Below are 24,579 nucleotides of genomic sequence, written 5' to 3'. Positions count from 1 at the left end.
CTTCCCTACACTCACTGTCATTATGGCTCTGTTTAATCAAGTCAACGTTGCCTGTGGAATCGTTTGCCCATAAATTGATGAATTGAGTGTAAGAATAATTCCCCCTAGATGGAACCCAGTTGTGACTTCCCTTGCCATCCCAGCCCAGCACATTTAGACTCTTCTCCTTTGGCTGTGGTCTGCTATAGACCCTGGAACAATCTTTGTCACATCTGTTCTTTTCTTATGAGAGCTATTTATTGATGGCTGTTGGTGCTATGGTAATGCTGGATGCTGAGCTTTTGTTCCCCCAGGTGAGGGGATGGAGATGATAACCTCACAGGTGTTCTTGAGCTCTCTTCACAGCTCTCTTCTGCATCCTTCTCTCATCAGTGGGGGTCTTAAAAATATTTTTTTTTATTGTGTTTTGGCACTTTGCAAAAAACCTCAGCTTAAGAGGAAGATCACATTAACAGAAGGCTGCCTAGGGTAATCCCAGATATATTGCTGCAGAAAGGGAAACTGTCAGGAAATCAGAGGGAAGGAGCATGGAGAAGATGCCACTTGTCTCCTTGAGACACCAGAAAGAATGGCTGAGGAGAAAGGATGCTCGCGTGATGTTATCTCATCCTCATATGTCTTCTGGATTTGGCTGTTGCCAGGGTTAGTATAGCCTTAGTGGGAGAAAGAGGAAAAAAACCCTTCTGAAGACATACTTGCACAATTTTTGTAACAAATACGTATTTTTTTGTGCCTGCGCTCTGAGCTGCTGGAAGCAATGCGCATTAGCTCAGTACAGAGACTGATCCAGCACGGTACAAGATACGATTTGAACAAGGTTGTAAGAATTTACATGCTAGATCCAGGGAGAGAGCAGGAACTTCTCATATGATAGATATAATAATTCATGTTATAACTCCCTCACCAGTTCTGCTCCCCATTGGAGTCAGTTTCCCTCATATCAGTCTTCTGTGATTTGCAGTATCATTTCTTGAAATTTCTGTAAATTTCTCAGTGGGATTACTGATCTGTTGGGGGTTTTCTTCTATTTTTTTTTTCCTGCTTTGCACACACTTATCAAAAGCAGGGTTGTCCTGCTGTCACAAGGAAATTATCACATACACCACTTTTCCAATTATTTCATTACAGCAAAGGAAATTGGAACTAGAGAAAGAAGTTCTCATTTTACATTGAGATTTTAAAACATTTTCCATTCCAGAATGAATCACATTTTAAAGCAAACTTTCTTACAAAATGGAACTCTAAAAACATAGTTTTGTTTTTAATCAGAGCAGTTCCTCTGATTTCAGTGTCTTTAAACTGAAAAAAAGTTATTTTATATAGCTTTATGGAACTTTTAATATAATTGTGTATTTTTTGTTTTGAAATACTTTTTTCAACAACATCCAATACACTGAAAATGCCAAAATAGGCCTTTTTGACATTATTGAAATACCTCATTCATTTTGTTGAACAGAAAAATCACCATGTTTTTCAAAACAGTTGTGTTTCAACAAACATATTTTCCTTTAGCATTCCTCCACACACAAACACTCATTATCTAGACAAATATTTTAATACTACGTAACTCTCATTCTTTTCAAATTGGTGCCTCTATGGTAAAAAGTACCTCTTCCAGCGAGCTCATTTGGAAAAGCCGAAGCTGCATGTATCCAGCCTCTCAGGCTCAGTACCGACTTCCACAAAGGAAAGTATGCAACTGGAATTCCTGGAACAGACCTCTCGTGAAGTATGTGCTTTGTATCAAAGACGCTATTTCTCAAGGAAAAAAAAAAAAAACAAAACCCAAAACAAAACCCAAGCCAACCAAAGCCCAGGCCGTAACAACAAATCAACAAAAATAAAACCACTCTTGTTATAAATCAGCTTTTGTCTTGACTTGCAGAAGGTGCCATGGCCCCTTCATCCGCTCAAATCCTTCTACTTAGGAAAAAAAAACAAAACAGTGGAAATGGAGAATGTGGCATGCCGAGCTGCAGTAAAACGCGCCTCAAACCCTGCAAGCAACTTTTCTTTCCCAATCTGGTAGTGATGTTTCTGATTCCCAACCTCCCTCTTCAGAAGCTGACAAGCAGCAGCAACTCTCAACTGAGGCAGACTTGGGAAATGACTAATTAAACAGTGATTGCAGGATTGCTTCCTGACCTGAGTATCAGACCACAAGGGTGAAGCTTCATAAAGATAGAGTGAACGCAGGAAGCAGTCCTGCATATTTCCACAATAGGGGCATTATGGAGACATGCCCTGGAGGCTGCTTGAGACCTCGCTGAATGGATCCTGATACCATCGGGGAATGGAGTACCTGCTAGTTCAAAGCAAGCCTGAATGCAGGTTTTAATCCCTTCTGACAATTGTTGAGAGGAAATGGCCTTTCCTCTGACCTTATCGTTGTAAACAACAACTAGTCATCAGGTTTGTCCTGCTAAGGGAATAGTCAAGGTCTATGCAAGGATTTTACTTCAGATTTTTTTTCTTCTTCTTCTCTGATTACAATGGTTTAATTCTCCAGACCTGAAATGCATTCTCACCCCTTAATATACTGGCTTCAGGTACATTCTTTCTTAATTATTGAGTCCGTACAGCTCGGCCTGGTTCAAATTAGCTTCTTAGAGCTGTGGGCAGACATCCCATGGCCAGTTTCGGTGCTCAGCCCTGTGGTTGTTTCTGTCAGATGCCTTTTGGATACACCGGTATCCCCAGAACTGGGTATGAGACAAGCTGACAGACTTCCCTAGCATGACAGGAGAAGCACTAAGAGCTATTTTCAAATGGCTAACAGGCAGGATGGAGGACTTGCTGCTGGGCACCATTAGTGTGGCAGTTTTACTATGATAGAGTGATGCATACACTTCTGGAATTGCAGCAGTGGGTGGATTCAACTCTGTGGATTCATATGGCTTTTAGTGCTAAGATAATACAGATGACAGGGGAAATGAGACAGTAGTTTTTGCTGCTCCTGGAGTTAGAGCCAACTGTCTGTAATCAGCAGGACAGAGTGACGATGCAGAAGAGGGCTGACCTGCTGTACTAACAGAATTTCAAGGTGATGAAATCCACTTTCCCCCAGATCTGTGCAGGACTTTGCCACTGACAGGCCCCCAGCATTGAGAAGTGCATCGTTGTGCCACCTGTAAGCATCCTCTTCCCAGTTGATGCTCATGAGGTGCTAAGTGGTGTACCAGAGATCAGCTGTCACAGCCTTTCTAAAAAGGAATTTGCAGAGCCCTTAGGAGAGTGATTCTGTGCCTGGTCATAGGCCTTGGCAGGGTATAGGAGGTTACTGATGGCTTTGTATGAATGGCTTTTTAATTCCAGAGAGGGTTATGGGCAGTACTCACATGTCTGCTCTTTGGTTCCCCCACACCAAGTCAGATAGCAAGCCAGAAGAGATTTCTCCCTTGTACTGCACAGCCTGGCTGATCACTGCAAAATGAGGGATGGGCTGCAGAAGTTAGTGTGCCTGAGCGCTCTGGAAGTCACAGTTTTTTCACTGGAGCAAAGGAACATTTCTTCCCTAGGTAAAGACAATGAATTGTAATTTTTTCTTGTTATCTTGGTTGACCCAGCTGAACATCTGCTTCTCTAGCTTGTAAGGATTCTTACTACATGCTTTGATGAGAAATGGGGGCTATTTTCTGTAGGCTGAAATCCACTATACAGAGGTCTATATTTCTAGTGAAAAACCTATAAGGATCTGCAAATGAGAAGAGGTTAAAACCTACTTTTCCTGGGTTTGTAGGAATGTCTGAGTGGGGTGTGGCAGCTTAAGGGGAGACTGGTGGATTTTTATAGAAAGGATGGCTGTTTTTCACAATTATGTACTACCTGTGGTAAGTTTGGGCTGTGTTTGTGTATCTGTGAGCCAAAGGAAAAACCTGAACGCTGGGGGGAGCAATCTCTGAACACGGCATATGTCCTATGAAAGTGGATGGTCAAGGTCAGGGTCTTAAGTGGCAAAGGAAACAGGATTGACTCTGCCCTGTGCTTTATCTCTGGCACCCAGATGTGCCATGGCCATGACCGGTACCCAAGGGGATGGGTTTCTCTGATTTTCATTAGGGATTTGTGGCTGTGGGTGGAAGAGGGCATTATATAAGTATTTGCAGTCTGTCCTGTAACCGCATGGAGTTGTTTGTTTTGCTCGATCCGTACCAAAATGAGTTGGGATCACTTTGCTTCTAGTTTTGTTCAGAAAACAGCTCTGTGAGGCTGTGGCCCACATGTGCCAGTGGGACTGAGACATGAGTAAATGGGGAGAATCCCAAGAAGCTCTGATATATACCTGAAAGGATTTCTTTTCCTCCTGCCCTGGGGGTTGACCATTGTGGCGAGGTCACATAATTAGGCTGCTTGGAGATCTGGTCACTGGGTACAGTGTGTGCTCTATACCTGGCAGGACCCCAGCGTGGGGGGGCAGTACCACGGTCCCAGTTGCCTTGTGTGTGCTGTCTGCGTCATCTGTGCACTGTCTGCATCAGGGTTGCATTGTCAGAAGGCTGAAAGGGAGGGTATTAGAGGAAGTATTCCCCTTTCACTTGGGATTAATGCAGTATTTCCTGAAACAAATACTTTCTTTCCACACCACCCCTTCTCCCCTTTGAGATTTACCTGTTTATATATTTGTAGGTGATAGCTCTTTGCCTTGTGGTGGTATTACCTGTGCTAAGGAGAATCATAAAAAGCTCAAGCACTTACTGATTCAGTAGTGGGAGTGATAAAATGCTGCTTCTCCCTCAGTTATGGAATAGCTATCACGTTTTCTCTTCCCACCCTGAGGTTCCCTTTAAGAATTTTTAAAAAAATTATTTCCTACACTTTATACAGCTGTAACAAAGGATGGGTGGCTGGTCACTGCCAGCTTTACCTGAGTAAAAGGGGCCACAGAGAGGCTGAAAGGGCACCTGTCAGCAGGCTACTTATTGCATGTGTCCATCACCAGGCTGTTCTTCTACTGAAGAATGTTATCTTGAGATGAATCCATAGGCAGCACAGAAGGGTCTTGTTGAGAGAGGCAGACCAGGGAGCTATAGAGTGCTGCTGCTTATCAGGACGGTGTCTTCGCAGCAGGTGCAAGAGTGAAAGAAGAGCACTAGCTATGCGAGAACTGGTTTGCCTTGCAGTGCTCGTGTTAAGAGGGAGTATGCTTTGCTTTTCTTTCTCGTAAGGGACCACTTGTGTTGCATTTTGTGCTGCTCTGAACGTTTCTGGAAGTCTGCAGTAACATTCTGTGGTGCTTGTTTGTGGTGAGTGAATGCTGCTTCTCCTGCTTGTTTTGTCCTATGCATGTTATGCTGTGACACTTCAAATGCACTGTTTGTAAAGAAGAGCAATCTTCGTGTTTCAGAGCTTAGTGAATACCGTAATGGACTGTCTTGGCCATCTTTGTACCTGACCTTTTTTTTTCCCCTGTATAGGAGCAGCACATTTTGCTCTTCTATACAACCCAAGCTCTGGAAGTGTCTAAATGTTCTTGTACAGTTCAAACATTCCCTGTGGCCTGTCTTGGAAGCTTCTCACTGAGGCCAGGGAAAAGGGCAGTTACTTAAAGATATTTGCACGTGGTTAGACTTTTTTTCTGATCTACTGAGAAATAACCACAATCGCTTCCAGATTGTTTCTTTGATGCAAGGAAAGTGTCACCAGAGCTGACAAGGTCTCATTCTCAATCTGGTATATATTGTAATTAGGATGTATATTGCCATCAGCACCCTGAGACCCCAGGAGAACATGAGCTGAGGATTTTGCTTGTCTGCCCTTACTGAATGCATGTGAGAGTCTCATGAATATTTTTGAAGCAGGTCAAATACTTGCCATTGCAAATCTATAGAGGCCTTAATGAAAGCAATCCTTTGAGCAAGAGTGAAAGTGGATTTCTCCTTCCTTACAAGAAGGCTCAAGGAGTGCTGGAATAATTTTGAAGCAGTAGGTAATGCCTGTGAAGTGAGTTTTCACTCTGAAGTTGGGGAGGTTCCTGATCTTCATTCAGCTGCAGGCTGGCACTTAGCGCATGTCTGGGGACAGTGGAAGAGCCAGATAGGACTGTGGGATGGCAGCAATATACTTGATACGGAAATTGAGACGCTTCCCAGAAGCAAGTTTTCTGATTATATGGCAGTAAACAACTTGGTGTTAAGGAGACTTGGAGTATGGTAGAATCCTCTTTTTTAGTATGTGTTGTTGTTATTATTAGTAGTATTTAGCGGCACTTACACTGTTAGATGAACACCTCACAAACATCATCACCCAGCAAAATGTTGTGTGATGCTGTTGGGAGGGCGGAAATGGTGAAACTGAGGCAGCATGTCACCTTCTTCATCTGTGATTAGGACCCAGTTTCGTTCTGTTTCCTTGAGCCCATGCTGCCGTTCACTGACTCATGTTGCCAGAGCTCCCTTTCGCACTTTAATCACATCCTGAACCTAACTGTGAGCAAAAGACTGGTGAGATCGCAAACATTGCGATGTTCGTAACTGAAGTTCCCTCCTCCTAAGGTATATGCAGGATCACTAATCCTCTTCCTGCACTCATGATGCTCGGGGAGCCTGACCTGAGCTTCTGCAGCCCCACCTGCTTGGGGATGGAGTTGATTGCAGGAGGGGAAGCCTGCCTTTTGGTGGAGGTGTGGAGGAGGCAGGTGTACTGCCTCCTGTTCCTCAGCAGCCAGAAGGTTTTTCCTGTTCTTCAGGGCTACGTACATCCAGAGAGACTTGCAAAGAGAGAGAATAATCTCTGCTCTGGCCTCAGTGCAGGAAAACTTTACCCCAAAGCGCTCTCTCCTGTTGGTTTGCTTGGTGTTGCCTTAGAGCCAGGGAGGACCTTTCCTGTAAACTCCTGCACAGAGGAGGCCTGTTGCTGTGAACTCTTGCATAGTAATTAGAGGAAACAACTTTGGGCTCCCACCACTGGTTACGCAACAGGGCTGGATTCGGCCCTGTTTGTCACCATGCAGCCCAGCACCAGCAAGCCTCTGCCCTGAAACCCCTCCTTCGCCCCCATCCTCCCTCCAGGGAGCCACTTTGCAGATTGCAGGAATTTCTGTCCCACAGTCAGCTCCCAGGTAAATCCTGTCTGGGACCTATCGAGGGAGATGGTAGCCCCTCGGCAGAAGCGGTCCAAGTTTCCAAGGCAACTGTCCTCTAACCCTATTTTGAACGCTGCCTTGTTCCCATAGAAGTTGCCCGTTAGTCTCGTCAGCAGCTGCTGTGGGGAGCACGCCACCTCCAGAGAAGTTGTCCTTTGCTGGGCTCTTTATTCCCATAATGAGCAGCCGGGGGGGCGCGGGTGGCATGTGCTGCTCGACGCTGCCGGCCCCCGGGCAGGGCCCTGCCGGCGCTCGGGCAGGGCACCGCGTCCAGCCCTGGAACTGCTTTTGGGCAAGCAAGGGGGTGGTTGTGCCTTTCTACCTTCCCAGGGAGAAAGAGGTGCTTGGGGCTCCCAGGAGGTGCATGGAGTAGGAGGCTCAAGCGCAGATGGGGCTGCTCTTAGGTTTTTTTGGCGAGCGGGAAGGTGACAAGTGAAGAAAAAGAACACGGCGTTTTATTTAATTAGAAAAACCAAACTCCCTAAAACTAGCCTCCGAAGGGCCTCCGTTGTCATCAGCTGCACAAAGAGCTGTGACAAATGAAAGGAACTGAGCAGAGAAAAGGCTGCTTTCTCTTTGTGTCTCTTTCCCAGCTTCTGTTTGCTTTGCTGTCTCCCTTGCTCCCATTGATCAGGCATGTGGAAACATTCCTCCTCCTGCGCTCCCATTGTGGCTGCCCGGTTGCCAGGCTGCCGTTGGCTTGAATAACTTCACTAAGCCAGGCCTCTCCAAAACCATGCCATCCGGCGCACTGGATGCGGAGCCAGACGCTGCCCTCCCATCCTCCTCTTCTCCCTCCCCCTCCCCAGCAGCGCAGGGGTGCAGTGAAAAAATGCGCCAAAGAACAAGGGAGGTAACGTGGAGCCCCAGCTGGCCCGTCGTGGGGGAGAGGCGCGAGCTCTCCCTAAGAAAATAGGGGCAGCGAGGAGGGGACAATGGCCAGCCTGGGTCGCTGCCTTAAAAAGAAGGTGGGTGGTGGTGGCAAGGGCTGCTAGCCTGAAGTTTCTGAGCAGAGGAGGGACAAAAGGGCACGTTTCCAGGGGACACAAGCTAGTAAAGTGCAGTGAGGTAAACCCCAGCCTTGTTTCCCGTGGAGGGGAGCGGCGGTGAGGACAAAACAGGAGGCAGCAGGCAGCCGGCTGTGACTGGGAGCGATTTGTGGCCAGCTCTCGCCGGCTGCGCCACAAACGTGTCCCTTCAGCAAACAGGGCACCTTGAGCCAAGCTCACCACTGCTGCTGGCTTGAGCAGCGGCTCTTGTTCTGGTGGCGTTGCACCAGCTGGTGCTGGAGGTGATGCCGGTGCAGGTGACAGCCCTGGTGCAGAGCATGGCTGAGCTCCTGAGGAGAGTGCAGTAGCAGGCTGGGGGGCTGTACCCCAAGGACTTGCCCCTGGGATTAACTTGGGGTAGCTCTGGTGCTGGAGACACTGCACTTGAGCATGAGCCGGCGGCCAAGGGACCTAGGGGGCTCGTGCTGTTGCTGCAGAGGGGCTGGCACCCGACCGAACCCACCCGCAGCTCCGCTGCCTACAGCCGTTATTATGCCGGATACAAATCTGGCCTATTGTTCTTAATGCTATTTTTCATGGGTAAAAAAGCAGTAAGCAATCTGTGCTTTCAGACGTGTTTATTGACTCAGCATGGCCGGGGCTGGATCCTCAGCTGGTGTAAAGCAGACCTGGCCCATCAGCTCAGTGTCACCCGTGACCCCCATTTAGTCTTCGCCCCTCTGGCAGCTGTGGCCCAGCGCTCTGGATCAGAGGAGCTGTATGACCACAGGCTGAGGCTGTGACCAGCCAGAGGATTCCCTCCCAGTGCCGGGTGGCCTCAGCTCTGTCCACAGGGGTGGCCCCTGCATCCCGGGAGGGGGAGAGAGATGTCCTAGGGCAGCTGGAGCCTGAGTGAGGCTGGTTTTGCTCTGCAGAGAGGTCCTGGGTTTGTAGTGGGTTTGTGCTGGTTTGAAGGGCAGGGACTGCTGAGCTCAGGTGATTAACATAACAATCCTGGGGCTCTGCCTTCATCCTGCGGCTAAAGCCTGGTTTGCTCAATCCAATTTCCAGCCTCTGCCCTTTCTTTAGCAGGCTAATTACACCGGCAGGACAGTGGAAATGACCTTCTTAAAGCCACAGTGCCCCTCGTCTACTTACCTGTCAAAACGCAGGAGACGGAGCACTGATGTCGTTCAGAGAAATAACATGTTTAGGTGCAATGGGCAAATGCACTGTACAGAGCACTCCCCTGAAGTTCTCCGTGGTAACTTGTGAGCTGTTTATCAGTAGCGACGTGCATTGGTAAAGATCTCTCTAAGCGAGGTCTGCTAGCCAGTGGGGCCGATGAGGTGTGGGTTTCTACAAATTTAAGGAACAGTAAGTGTGCAGTATTACACCAATAAATGTGGAAAGTATTACCATCTCGCACAGCAACCTGTGAGGGCACTGGGCTGGAAAGCTTCTGCAGCGCTGGCTTCCCTCATTAGTCATCCTAGCCTCATTCTGTCTCTGCAACGTGTAGTGCCCGGCTCTGGTGCAGCTCTGTCCTCCTCCTGCACAAACTTGGCTGTGGCCTTTGGGCCAGGCTGTGAATGCTCAGGTGCCTGGTCCTGCAGCAACTGCAGCCCTGGCATGGGCTGGGGTGGGAGCCTGCCGGGGGCTGCAGCTTCAGCTGAAGAAGCAGGGGAAGCTGCAGGAAACCCTTGGGCTATGTACAGGATGCTGATGTGGCCATTGACAGAGCAGAGGACGGGTCCTCCCGAAGTCTTTGCAAGGGCTTGTCCACTGGAGCAGAAATAGGTGATTTCCAGGGAGGGCAGAGCATGTTTCTATGCTAGTGTTCTGACCAGCTTTGTGAAGACCTGTGCTGTAGGTGGTCTTCGTAATTCTTGAAACTATCTATGTCAGCAGCCACATAAATCTGCTCCTTCGCAGAAGATAACAGAAAGTAAAAGCTTGTGCCTGACCGGTAGCTTGGCACAGGACATATCTGTCGTGGTCCTGCTGAAATGGGCAGCAGTACCTTGTTAGGGCTGAATTTTGCTTAGGATTGTCTTTGTGTGATGTTAGTACTCGCAAAGAAAGAGGTGATCTACTGGTTACAGGAGGACCTGTGAGGTGAAGCCAGTCTAACTGGAGGAGCGGCCGTAGCTAAACTTCTTTGAGAGCCAAAAGGATGGGTTTGCTAGCTTTCCTGCTTGGAAAGGAGGAAATATGGTGAGCATCTTGAGGTTTAATGTAACAAACCAGGCTGGGAATAAAATTAACTGGATAGCTGATACAGATGTGTCAGTCACACTTTGCCCCAAAGCCACTGCTGATTGCTGAGATACCTGTTCCATCAGGCATTGGGAAGAGGTAGCAAAACAATTTTCAATTCATGGCACTTAAAGAGACCTGCTGCACACAGCAAATTTGATGCCGCGATAACTGACACTGTTTGTGACAGACAAATCTGTGGCTTGTGTAGTGAAGCAGTTCAGAAGTGCCTGCTGTCGCATACCAAAAGGCTGTGGAAATGGTACTTACTAGGAAAAACCGTTGCAAGAGGATCCCAACCAAAGGCATCTGCAGAAAGCCGTAGGAGAGCAACAAGATATTTGAGCGTACTGGCAGATATTTTTAAAAATTATTTTTCTTTCCAAAGGCACAAATGGCTTTTAGTCTGATCCCATTGGAAGTTACAAAATAGGGGACTGTTGAGGAACAATGTGGTATCAGGAAAACCAGTACTCCAGCACTGAAGTATAAAGATAAACTGAACATCTCTGAAAGAGAAGGAAACAATTACAGGAAAGGCTGTTACTAGAAAACTGATGGGAGGAGGGCAAATGCATCCAGGGCAACAAGTCTAGGATAAATACAGGGAACAATCTTGGAGGCATGACCTTGCCTATCCTTACCACGACAGCCTTTTCCTACGTCTTGTTACTGGGAAGATAGTCATAGGAGTTGCTTTGCCTCTAACATGGAATGCAGAGTTGTAGGAAACAGTGCAATTGCTTAGTCCTCTGTAGAGAGGTGCAGCTTTCTGACAAGGCAGGGATCATGTTTAGAGCTATGCATAATAAGATGGACTCACAAACGCTACTGTTGATGATGAAGAGCAGCTGGTTGCTTCAAGTGAGTCAGATATCATTTGAAATTATGCCTGTGGATTAATTAAAACTCGTAAGATAGAAAATGAAATAAATCTGTAACTACTGTTGCAGATTTGTAACAGGTCTGTGCTACCTGTAGTGCAGATGCTCTGTGAGAAGAGGCAAACTGAAGCACGTGAGAAACATTGCTTAGAAGAGAAAAAAAAAAAGTATCTCTAATATGATTTGTGGGGCTTTTTGTTTGTGTTTTCCTACATGAACCTTCCAGGGAAGACTCCCTTGTTGGAGCAAAGCCCTGCTGCTCCTGTAGGGCAGGGCTCTTGTGAGTTGTCACTGGTCAAGTGGTGACAGTAGGCAGCTTGGCAGAATCAGAGCGTAGACTTTGCAGTATTAAAAATCAAGGCAAGTAGTGTTAGCGCTTCTCCATGTGTGGTTAAATGCTTTCTGTGTAGCTGGTGCCAGGCACTGTCGTGGCCCACTGCTCACGAATGCCTTTGCCAGGTGGAGACCACGTCTGCTTTTAGTTGGAGTTAAGAATCAAATGTGACTTCAGTCTCTGTGTCACTTCTAAATGATATTTAGGTGCGTATTTCAGGGAGGGGGTTTGGGAAACTGGATCCTGTGGCGCTTTCAGTGGGTGAATTCACTGGGGTGTTTTTGTTTGTGTTTTTTTTTTTTTTTTAATGTGCTCTGAAATACATGAATAACCCACGTATATGTGAGAGCTACCCTGTACCACAGCTGTAGCTGTGCAGGATCTTGTGTTTCCTTCAGATTTCACACCACAGTAAGTGACTCGGATCAGTCTCTTAGAGACAAGCCACCATGGGAATGCGGTTTTCAGCATCCCACACTGGCCGGAGACTTCCCATTTGAGTCCACATCGTAATCAGCTGCAGTGCCCCTGTTTTGGCGGGAGATTAGTGCTATGGTGTCCACAAGCAGAGATTGTGCAGCCTGATTTTGTAATGAAGAATTATAGAAAAACAGTAGGCAGTGCTTCCTGCAAAGAATATCTGCTGTGTATGGCTTTATACAGGATAAACTGTCTGGCTTACATACAGAAGCAACGTTCTTCTGTTGGGAACTCTAAAAGAAAATGCATTTGAGTTGGTGTTTGGTGGCAGTGTGCTTGGTATGTCATTCACTTACCTATCTTAAATTCCAAGTGTAATAGGTAAAACAACATTAATTAATTCTCCTATGACGTATTGCACTGATGGAAATCATTATACGTTTGTGAGATGTGTGTCCCCCATCGCAGTCTAACAGTTGTCTGTCAGGGTCTGGCTTGCAGGTACCCAGGGTCCTTTTCATGAGCTGGGCAGCATGCTGTACCTCCTACAACGCTGACTGTGAAATCTCCTTAGCTCCCGATTACGCCCTTTGTTTTCCACTCACAAGGACCTTGATTCAGCTACGTCTGTGGCAGGCTCTTGGTAACAAAACTTCTGTCTGAAACGTGCTGTGTCTGACAAAACAAGCAGCAGCTCTTGCAAGGTCCTTCCAAGCAGGTTTCTCTTGCTGCCGTCATTCCCCATGTATGTGCACCCCATGCCCATCCTAGGATTTGCTTCCTTCCTTGTGGTGATCGACTCTGTTATCTTGGAGCACAGGCTCACAGAGCCTAGCTATAGGATCTCCAAGGGAAGTTTAAGTGTTCAATAAAAGAAGGAATGCAGGGAGAAAAGAAAGCCACGACTCAAATGGCATCATTCTCTTTCCCTCATCCCTTTGAGGTTCTCCTGCCTTCCCTGCCTGCGTGTGACCTCCCTCCTCTCCCAACCAGCCTCTTTCTTTTTTCAGTCTTCCTCCTGCCCCTCACCCTCCTCATTCATTGATCTCCCTTTAGGCTTTATTAGTGACTCCCCCTCCCACCCTTTCTCTCCCTCAGTTTTTCTGATTCTCTAACATAAGACAATTGAATGAGGCCAGACTCCTAAGCCAAAGCTCGGGGTGAGAGGGAAGAGGCGTTAAGATTTAATGATATTGCCTCTTTAAGGAATCCCTAATTCCTAACACCCATCTCCTCCCCCACCTGAGAACCAATTAAAACTCAATGAATTCAAGTGGAGGCTTTTGTGCATCACATGTGCTTGACTAACAAAGCCTTCTCCATGCTGGAATAAAAGCTTCTATTCAGCAGCCAGTTTGTTCTAATTCAAATCACTTCCACTCCAGCATCCTCTCCTTCCTCGCTGCTCCTGAGTTCCCAGGCTGGGCTGCTGCCCGCGCAGCCCTGCCCAGAGCTCCATGCTCCACCTTGCAGAGCCCTACCTTGGTGGCCGTGGAGCAAAGGACAGGGGATGACCTCTGTAAGGTTAACTCAGCAGTCCATGGTCTTGATGGCCCTGTCCCCAGGAGCCTGCTGGGCTGGGGGGTGAGCCTGCATCATGCCCTGCAGCACAGGAGCTCCAGCCTTGGGAGCTGTCTTGGGAAACAGCTTGCTCGTCTGTGCAGTCTTCTGTGTGTAGACAGAAAATTACCTTGTCTATGGACAGAGCTCAGCCTTCCTTGAAACCAGTGCAAACTTCTTTCCTCTTTGCTGTAGGGGTTATGTAGATGTGGTGACACCTGAAGTAGCAGGGGAGTCAAAAAGCACACAAAGTCTAAGCGAGTCCAAGTAGTTTGTACTTTCCTCTGCCTCAGGGTATAAATTGTGCTACCAGGGAACCTGAGGGTTCTGTCCTCTACCATGCCTTGAAAACAAAAAAAAAAGGGCCTTGAATAAGGTCATCTGGGGGATAGAATATAGTTCATGCTATTCAACTTCCAAATTTAAAAACCTCGCTTGAAAGCTTTGCAGGTGCAGATCTGCATTTTGTGTGACTTTATGTAGGGAGGCAGTTCTGTGTCCAGATGTTAGTCAGGTAATCTTCCTGGTGTAAACCAGGCTCTGCTGAGAGCCTTTGCCTGTCCTTTACTGATCAGCGATACCCGAGCTGTTAGCAAAGCTGTATGCATGACAGTAACTGGGTTATCTTTTCTCTGTTCCTGCAGTCTCCTATTTGTAGAGACACTTTTGGATTTTTTTGCTCTTGTGAGAAATCTCTGGTAGAAGCAGGTTGAGTGCTCTGCTCTGATGGCAATGAGGTTTTTACTTCCTCTAATCTCTCTTGGGAGCGAGCTCCAACATTGCAGGCTGGCTGCCAAGGAAGCTATCTGCTCCGCTCCAGAGCCTTGTTCTGGTACATGGCAATTGCATTGCTCCTGAAACACGTGGCTTTCTCAGGGAGCCACGAAGGAGGAACCCAGCTCTTGGGTAGCTGGGACCTGTCCTACAAAGAGCTCTAGCATTTAAGATGAGCTCTTGGAAGCTGGTTTGATATTTGTAGAGGCACCGATGGTGAGAGGAGCAATTTGGGTTTACGTGTAGTTAGGGACCTGTGGTGTCTGACAATGGGAGTGTTACGTTCTGAACTCATCTGAAAGCCTGTAGGGCTGGTAATTCTTTCTACCCCACTGCCTTGCAGCTGTCAAGCATTACAGCAAGCAAGTGTTAGTGCACATCAGGGTGTGTTGCAGTCTTCTAGTCAACTTTTATGAAAGAAAGATTTGAACATCCCTTAGCGCTCCTGTTTCATGCCATAGCTGTAGTCTCTTGCATCTGATCACCAACCGCAGCTGTGGCCAGTGTCTAGAGCTGAATATGCTTTACTGTTACCAAAGAGCATGTTTGGGTCTATACTTGTCTGTCTCATATGTTCACAGATTTGGACATGGAACCCTCCTTTGCTCTCAAAAGACTTTTACTGTTTAGTAAACTGGCACAAATTTTTCATCCAGCTTTTTTCCTAGAAGTGCAAGCTGCCCTCTTGTTGCATGGTGTGCAGAATTGGAAAAAAAATTTGTAGTCTGGATAGGTTTTCCTTAGCAAACCCAGTCCTATGTCTACATAAATGTGAAAGAGCAGGGACTCTGAAAATACACAAAATGCACTAGGCTCTCAGACTAACCCACAAATTGTAAAGAATGATTCTTTAAGTGACAAGTTAATTTCAGGTAATGCTATGCAGTATTGTGACAGTTTAATCTCTGTCCATGAATACGGTGAGGGTGAAGAATATCAGATCAAAATCTGTGTTTTTTTGAAAAAATACTTCATTCCCCATGAGTTGGAGAGTGCTAATTATTCGGAGGAAGTTAAGAAGTATTTCCCTTTACAGCTTTTGGGTTATTTTCTACAGCATGTTCTCTCTGAAGACCTCAAAGCTTTTTTTTTTTTTTTTTTTTTTTGAGGTAGAGAAGAAAAACCTCAGTGTTCAAGTAAAAAACTGGAGATTTCTTGGTCCAAATCACCCGGCCAATCTGTGAGAAGAGGTAGCACCAACAGCTCATGAGCTTTACTGAGGAGCTCCGTCCTCTTTCTTGAGCCTCTTCTGAAATGTGGCAGCTCTGTTGTAAACTCTCTAAGGTGGGGGTCTGACAGTGCCATTGTGCCTACTCAGGGACTGGCATGGATTAGTTGGTCCCTAGTTTTTTTTTGTAATAAACATACTTAATTGAAGGGAGCAGAAGATCTGAGCTCACGTGGTTGGTTGTGTGGCTCAGTGGGCAGAACAGTCCCTTCCTTCGTGACACAGCTGAGCTCTCCTTGTGTCGAACACTGACCTTTGTCTCTGGGGCTATGCACTTCATTCCTGTTTCTTGTTAGTGAAATGAGTTTGATGGTCTCAGACTTGCTAGTAAATGGTTTCTACTTCAAAACAAAGTGCAGTTAGTTTGGCAGGAGAGTCCCAGGCCTGACCTAAAACTAAATTACAGCTGACCCTGAGACAGTGAGGCCCCTCCAGGTCAGGGACAAGGGCATTGTCAGGACACTGGGAGCTTGCACTGTAATTAGCAGCAAAGGTATCAAATACCTCTATTTGCAGCATTCCTGTCCTTAAAGCAACACAAGCATAAAATCCCAAAATTTCTCCTACTGCAGCCTCACTAAAAAAGAAAAACAAACCCCACAAAAGGGAAGTAAGGGAACAAACTTTCATTGATTTGCTTTTTCTCTGTTCTGCAGTAAATCCCTCCCCATCTTGCACTGTCTCCCACAATCCCTTGTTCCCCCAGCATCTGGGAATGAATTTACCAGACGCTGCATTGCTTTCAAGGCTCCAGAATGACCAACGAACTTGAGCACATTTTGTCTGACTAGCAGGGGTGTTTAAGAGGAGCTTTCCTACTTCAAAAACTCGCTTGGCTCCAGAGCTGCTCTCCCAGCAAGGATCTCTTCTATCCCCAGGTTTCTTCACACACACGAGAGGCTCTTTTAGATTCACCCTCAAAAATGCCATTTGTTTTAAATACACTTTAAGTCACAGGAACATGATAACTTTTGAGATGGGAAAACACTTGTGCTATCTTTCTTGGTGTCTAGTGGAGCGCCAGTAAACAGAGGACAGGGTGCTATTGTGGCTAAAAACATAGAGAAGGTATAGATTATCTGAGCATTACACTTTTGATCTTGTCACCTATGCCACTACGTATAAAGAAACACAGATCTGGAGTGCGCACCTTGAGACACGACATGCTTGTTTTGCAGAAAATGCTGTGTGCCCAGAGCTTCCCCAGGGCTTATTTGGAAAGAGGAACATTAACCGCGTCTCCTTTTTGTTTTGGACTCAAATGCTCAAAATCGACAGGAAGTTTTGGAAGATGCCACGCTCTTTCCATCTGTAAGAAGCGGGCAGTTTCCAAACCCCAAGGGTGTCTGTGAAGCAGCAAATTTGGTGATTGCAGAGGGGAAATGGTGGAGCAGGGCAGAACATACTACACAGGGCTTCCAAAAACACCTGTATAATCAGATTACAAGTCCAGTGAGTCAGGAAGTCACAAGTCTGAGTATGATCCCACTATTTCTAGCGTAACTCATGAGATTCCAGTCTTCTGATGTCTCCAGAGCTGCACCGGTCATTCCTGCAAACAGGAGAGCAGAATCTGCTCATTGATCGATCAGGAATGTGGCAGGAACTAAAAATCTTAAAAAATTTAATTAGATTAAATTTTTGTTGGAGCCTCAAGTTTGGTTTTTTTAATGTTAATAGTCCCTATTTTAATACGTGTATCCGACACAAACTTTGAATTGTAGAGGTTACTGTTTCATTCCTACTTTTAGTACAGGGGTGGTTCCAATAAATGTTGTGCACCTCCACTGTGAGAGAGGTTTCCTGCTGCTCCTCTGCATCCCTGTGCTTTTGACAGAGTATCTTCAAGTTGCGTGTGTCCTGGCTTTGTGCTGAAGAATGTCTTGGACAGCTACTTTGGAGGGAGCTGGTCCTTAGCTGTTGCAGCAGCTTGGCCACCAGCCAGCCGGGAGCTCTGAGGAGTATAATTTGTGAATCACTTCTTGCTCCTGGTGGGAAAAGGGCCAGTGACTCCGTTTACTTCAGCTTGTGGAATTGCATGGGCATGAGGTAGGTGGGAAAGCTCTGCCTGGGACCAAATTAAAAAAAAAAAAAAAAAAGGAAAGAAAAAGAAAATGGCATAAGGAACCTGATGTAGCAAAATCAGCCTTGAGGGAAATCCAGAGCAGGCAAAGGCGTGAAAAGATAAATGCTTAAAGGCTGTGAAAAGTGAGCAAAAGATACAAGGGCAAGAATGGACAAGTAGCAGCAGGAGCAAAGTATTTCCCACTAGACTATGAGCAGTGCAGAATCGGAACTTGTCTTCAGTGAGAGGTTAGCTCACTGGGTCTGTGGGTAGGGGGAATCACTGTGTCTTGGGACCAAAGAATGAATTTTGAGCGTTTCCCAGTTCCAAACTTATCGTATTTAAAAGCTGGTGTAGGTTGCTGCAGCTGGCATCTTTCCTAACAGCTAGCTGCTGTATTTCACGTTCCCTGGCCTGGCTGGAAGGGTCAGGAGCCTGTAAGCCTGAGCAAAGATGCTGCCCCCTGGGGTGGGGGAAGCCCTCCCTCTGGAGGATACCGCTCCGGGCCCCAGAGCATCTGTTCTGGGTGCAGTGCTGTAGAAAACCAGGAGTTCTTCTAAGTACAACACCCAGTGGGTGACTTTGTGCTTTGCCATAGACTGTTGTTCTATGGCAAACAGAGGAACGACCAGAGATGACTACAAGTGCACCTGGACCCTTGCAGCCTTTCTTGCCTCCCTTCCCCGTTCAGCAGGGAGGAGGCTCAGGCAGGAGTTACGTGTACAAAGCAGCTAAGCTGCTCCTGCAATCTGGGGATGGGAGCTTTGCCTGGGAAGACACTGGTGTCTGTCTTGATTAGGATGTGATGCCTGATGTAAGTCATGTGACAAGTACAAACAAAATACCTTGGAAAAACCTTGAGGAACCAGGACAGGCTGAGCTGCTTAAGGAGATTTACAGCGTGTATTTCTGTCCTGTACACTTGCCTTGGTCTGAACCTTCCTTGCCTCAGGACCTCCAGCATGCACCCTGGATTTCAAAGATGCTTTTTGCCCTTCATTCCTCCAAATAATCTGTAAACCTTCTCAATTTTGTGCTGTTAAGTTTAACAGTGTAGTCCCAGTGACTTTACACCACCATAGTACCAGAGTGCTATAAGGTTGTGTTCTGAGAAGTGCTGTTGGGATTTGTGGAGCAAAGGTCCCATCAGCTTAGATTAGAAAATAAGTCTTGAAGAAATAGGAGAGTTAAAAGCCGGTGTGAGTGTTTATAGCAAAGGTAGGAAATCGATTATGTCCTGAAAGAGAGGGGATGAAGAAACAGCTTCTGCTTGCTCAGCTCCTGTTTGTGTGTTGAGCCAAAAGTTCTCTGTTTGCTCCTGTAAGTGCCTCTGCCTTCTGGTGCTGCTCTGGGACAGAGCCAGTACCCAGATTTTCTGCCTCCTGCAAGCATCTCGGTGGAGGATCCAATCCTCTTTCCCCTGAGGCCTGTTCTCCCCTTGCTCCCCTGTTCCGTGGGTCTCAGCTATCTTTAAGGTAGATTGTAGAGGTCCTTGACATGGTGCTGACTTCAGCCCCAGATGAATAATTCACACATGCGTCAGACCTGCACAGGATGTGCAGATCAACTGATAGTGCAGCATCACTGGTCCCTGCCTGAGAAGCTGGTTACTGGAGGCCCAGCAGACTGGGCTGCTAGGTGCTGAGCGGTGTCACTGCAGGGAGACACTGGAAAAGCTGTGTCCAGGGTGGTGCAATGTTTGGTGTGTCCCGTCACCGTCATGTGTCCCGTCCGTGCCCCCCCCCCCCCCCCCCCCCGGACAGAAAATTTTATTTTTAATACAGAACTTTATACTTTTAAAAAATGTGAATACAGAAACCCGTTTTGTCTAAGATATCTGGCAGCTATTGTGCTGGCTGATGCACTGAAAGCTGACCCAGACCTTTTTCTGTTACTCCTATTTACCCGACTCAGGCCCAGACCTTTTCTCTAGTCCTGGTGGCGTTTGGTGCAGCCGAGCCCCATGCCACGCTGTTCCTTGCCCTGACATGTGGCCGTGGACCACAGCCTTTACATTTTTCTGTTATTCCCCTCTTCTCTAGCCTGCTCTAGCCATTGGAATGCACTCAGAACTCCCCTTTCTATTAGACAAGCTCTCACTTTTGCCTCTTTTACGCCAAACTCTTTCTGTCCTTTCACCTCACGTGATGAAGCAATTGTGGAAATCGAGGACTGAAAGTGCTGCCAAGAGGTCACCCCTGCAAGAGGCAAGAACAAAATAGAACCTGATCACCAACCTGACATTTGCTTAATTTGTTCTTAAAAAGCTTCATGGATGGGGATTCCTTGACCTTCCTGGCCGACCTCTCCCACCTTTAGCCACCATCATAGTTGCTAAGTTTCTCCTACTGTCTAACCTTTATCTCCTTCTGTGCCCACTGAGCCTATTGCCTTATCCTCAATGAGCACAAGGAACAGTTTAATTAATGTCATCTTTAAAACAGTCTAGCACATCTGGTGGATTTCTGTTGCATTTGTCCTCCTCTCTCTTCTCTAATGGTGGGGAAATGGGTCCTTCTGTATCAGCCCAGGGGAACCTCTGAGCTCCCAGGTGAGGAGGGGGAGAGCAGGAGGCAACGCTGCTTCTGGGCTGGGGAAGAGCCTCTTAACAGCAGATGCTCTGGGAAAGGTCCCTTTTACACCGGTTGCTGGAGGGAGGACTGGGCAGAGGTTAGGTAGGAGCACGGGTGGAGCACAAAGCAGCGACTGATTGAAGTCTGTGACAAACGGTAACTAAGAGGGAAGGTGAAGCTCAGGGCACCTTCGCGGAGAGAGGTCTCATTTTTCAAATCTGTTGTTGCTTTCTGTCACTTCATATGCAATCTTTGGAGTGTTGTGTTAGGAAAAAAAAAAATTAATAGGAAGTGGAAACGTTTTCCGCTCCTCTTCGGAGAGAGGGACCCTTTGAGGCTGCTGCAGAGAGATGGCACCTGTGCAGGGGCCAGGCTGGTGCGGTGCTGGGCGCTCTCGGTGCGTGGAGCAGCTCCGGTGTTAAAGCTGAGCAGTCAGTGTTTCCTCCCTGTTTGCTGGACCGATTTAGATGGGATCATGGAGACTAGACACCACGTAGTAGTTTTTAGAGCTTGTAGAGAGGGAGAATAGCAGGAAGAGCTCTCTGGTTTTTCCCTTAGCCATCATTTCCAGGACAGTGAGTGGAAGCCTGCAATCTCCTACTGTCCTTCAGAGACCTCTCCTTTTTTGCTGTTTTATGCTGAATCCCTCTTCACTATGCTACAAGTTCTCCTGATGTTTTACTTTTCTTTTCCATCCCATGCAGACCTCTTTCCCTCTTTTTTTCCCCTGAGGCTCCAATTGCTCTTGCTGTTTTCTGGTAATTGGGGTGGTATCCTCCTCTCTCCTCCCTCTCTCCTTTCTTCCAGTTATCCCATTTGTCTTTATTTACTCTTCATACTCCCCTTTCTTCTGCTGTTTATTTACCCACACTTAAGTTTCTCTTTTCCTGCCTTGCATGCAGCCCTATTCCTCTCTTCTGTTCTTTCCCACTCTGTTCTTTAGTGCTCTGCACCATGTAGCCTGTTTTCCCATTGCGAATCTTGCTCCGTGAGGTTTCTTACGTGAAGCAAAGAAATCCTTGGTGCTTTTGCAGTCATTTCTCTCTTCCTGTTGCTGACTCTGTCCCTCCCCCCAACATGAGTGGAGTCTAAATAATTAAATTTCTCTAAATAGCTCTTCTCCCCCTATGTGCTCGACTCTCGCCCCAAGCCAGCTCCCACCAGGCAGGAGGTGGCTCAGCAGTGGGTTCCCCTTGAGGCAGACACCCCTGGCTGCCTCATGCCTGGGCTAGCAGGGAGGTTTTGCCATCAGCTTTTCCAGAGGGTCAGCATCCCTTCCAAAGCAGGCGCGAGCACCGCTGGAAGCTGCTGCCAGAGGCTGGCATTGCCCCCAGGCTGCCTACGGACCTGCAGTTATTACCGTCCACGTTTGCATGTTCAGCGTTGTAACACAAATATTGCAAAAAATTATTTGAATTCCAGTTCAAGTTTGTTTATCAACTGTCCAAACTAAATGAAAAGTGAAACTTTTCATAGTATCCGACTGCCAAAACCTCCTGGCTAGAGACGGATCTCCAAAGACACAATCTCTCCTTAAGCCTTGTATGATGAGGGAGGAAAAGAGGCGGCTGCTGTTGCCCTGCCCCTCCCCTAACTTCCACTTTTTGGAACCTCCTTCTTGCCATGAATAACTCCAGTGTCTGCCACTGGTGCTGGGCAGAGCTTTGCCAGTCATCCTCCTCAGCAGGAAGTGGACATGATTTTGATAGTGTCACTCTACCACACACGAGACGCTGAATAGCAGCAAGAAAACTGAGCAGTTTTGTTAATCTCGCTGGTGTTTGGCAACCTCTCAGCAGCAGCCACAGAGGCACTACAGCTGTCTGTCTGCAGCCCCAGGAATACAATGCTGCATTATTTTATATTTGGGAGATCATCTTTCCAATCATAAGGTCTGGAATGTTTTATATATTTACTTCTCCATGAGGAAAGCTTCCTACTGTCACTAATCAACAGATTTTTCAAGACCCACTGACTTATGCATTACAGAGATAAATGAGTTGATATTTACAAAGCACTTTGGGGTCCTAAGGTGGAAATACAAAATATCACATGTATGTTTTGGAAAGGGCCTCGGAATAAGTTACATGGTACAGTGTCATTCCCGGTGATGCAAGTCCAACCACATCCTCCTGAAGGCTCACTTTTTTTTCCTCTGATGTTTACAGATGTTAACCCACATTGATCCTGTTCTCCCTTCTCCAATATTATCTTGTGGAGAAAAAGAGAATAAAATAATAAACTCGATGAAAAAAAAAAAAAAGATACAATGAAGCGTTTCAACACTGTGTCCCTCAGAGTGCTCTACTTTATCTGTCTCATAAATAACACATTTAAAATTGCAGAAATGCACTGGTAGTAAACCAAGAGTTGTTATCCTTCAGTGTGTCCAACACTGAGCTCTTGTTTCTTATTTTTTTTCTTCCTTGTGTTTAATTAGCATTAGTACTGTGCTTAGGTTTGGCAATTATGGAGCATAAAACCTGTGCCAGGTGACTTGAAAACATTAGTCCCCTCTTTGGAGTATTTGCCATCCAAATAATCTGAGAGAGCAGGTGCCAGGAGGCAGCGCAGCAGCAGTGAGGTTGGGCAGCATGGCAGGCAGCAGGGGTGGCTTTCTGGCAGCCCAGCTGTCGTACAGGTTTCTCAGGATGTACAAGGGGAGAAGGCTGGGCTGCTGCCTTGGTGCTGCTGCTTCCAGTGGCCGTGCGGCCCTTTCCCATCGCTGCCAGCTGCAGTACCACCACTGCATGTCATTATTGATATTTCTCTTCTGCACCAGCCCAGCTGCCTCTCAGGGCACCTCCACCCAAGGTGGTGACTTCAGCCCTGCGGAATGATGAGTGGGTTATTCTGGAGAAGCAGCTGAGCCTGGACCAGTGCTACTAGGAACTGAGACTGCTCCACGGCCACAGCTGGGATGCTGCATAGCTCAGTTCCCAGGGGTGGCTACCAAGTCTCTGGTGTTGAGTGTGTTGCCATGCCCCGGTACAGGGCCAGGAGACAGGATAATGTCACTGACCCAGCCCAGGAAATGGAGTGGGTGAGTTGTGGTTTGGCAGAGTGATGGGCAGAGGATGAATTTACCTCAGGAGTTGCAGCCACAGGCCTTGGGATGAGCCCATGTGATGAAAAACATTATTGCCAGGTATTGTTAAAATAAAGGTGTCCCAGTTACCTCTCCAGGATAGAGTTGAGGTGTGTTCACACAATCATGAGAGAAGGGGAAGAAAGGTCAAATGAGGATGGCACTGACCTGAGAGTTGTCCATACCTCTCTCTAGGCAGTAAGAGGTTACAGGGGAGACTCGTGCTGGAAGGAGCAGAGCTAGAGGTGCCTGTGATACACTTTTGCAATGAGATGGGCTCACAGCAACCGTCACCAGCAGCTTCATGCACTGCTCTGTAGTGATATGCCAAAGATGCAAACGAGTGCCTTCTCTCAGAGCGATGCACAGCGCAGTCAGGAAAGGCTACAACTCTCATCTGACTCTAGCTTTACAGGCATTTCATTTGTTTCTCGCTGACCTTCTCCAGCCACCCAGGCCAGGTTGCCCAAGAGCAGAGGCAGAGAGCACACAGACCTGCTCCAGAAGCCATCAGCATGTGGATGAACTTGTGTGGCAGCGGAGAGAGGCTGGAGCTTGGCACGAGTCTGGCTGCCAGTCTGAATGAGCACGGAACTGCGCCGTGACTTGAGGGCCAGCCTGGCCACCCTCCCCGGTGAGCCGCGGGCAGAGACGAGCGCAGGCTGGGCTGTGCCGACCTGGTGCTGCCGGGGGCTCCGCCGCGGTGCCCAGCAGTCGCTCTGCTCGGGGCTCGCCGGCCAGGGCGGCCCGGGCATTGCCTTGCGGGGCGGGCGGCGGCGAGGCCGGGCAGCCTCTGACCCCCGCAGGGTCCCCGCGGGCTGCGAGGCGCCACGGAGGTCCCAGGGCTCCGGGAAGGCGCCTCGGGTGCAGGCACCGGGGTTCCCCGCGGCCCGGCTGGGGTACCGGGGCGAGGAGGGCAGCGCCGGTCCCGCCCTGGAAGCGCCCTCGGCGGGGAGGGCGGCGGTGGCGGCCGGTCCCGGGCCTTCCCCGCGCCGGCTTTAACCCGCCTGGTGCCGGCGCCTTCTCGGCGGCGGTGAAACACCGGGGGGGCCCGGGCCGGGGTCTCCGGGGTCCGCCGCGGCGAGCCCGAGAGCAGCGGGTCGGGCCTGGCTCCGCCGCGGCGGGGCTGAGCCCGCCGCCCTTTGTCCGCCGCCCCGGGGCAGGTGCGGGCGGCGCGGCCGGAGACAAAGCGGCCGCGGGCTCCCGGGCTGCTCCCGCCGCCGCCGTGCCCGGGGCCGGGCGCGCTCCCTCGGCGCGGTGCGGGCGCGGCTCCCGGCGCTCGGCCCCGGCGCCGCCGGCGGGTTTTATGCGCAGGGCGGCCGGC

Source organism: Leptosomus discolor, chromosome 16 (genome assembly GCF_034619465.1).
Source record: "Leptosomus discolor isolate bLepDis1 chromosome 16, bLepDis1.hap2, whole genome shotgun sequence".
Lineage (NCBI taxonomy): Eukaryota > Metazoa > Chordata > Aves > Leptosomiformes > Leptosomidae > Leptosomus > Leptosomus discolor.
Note: the sequence above shows the minus strand (reverse complement) of the source record.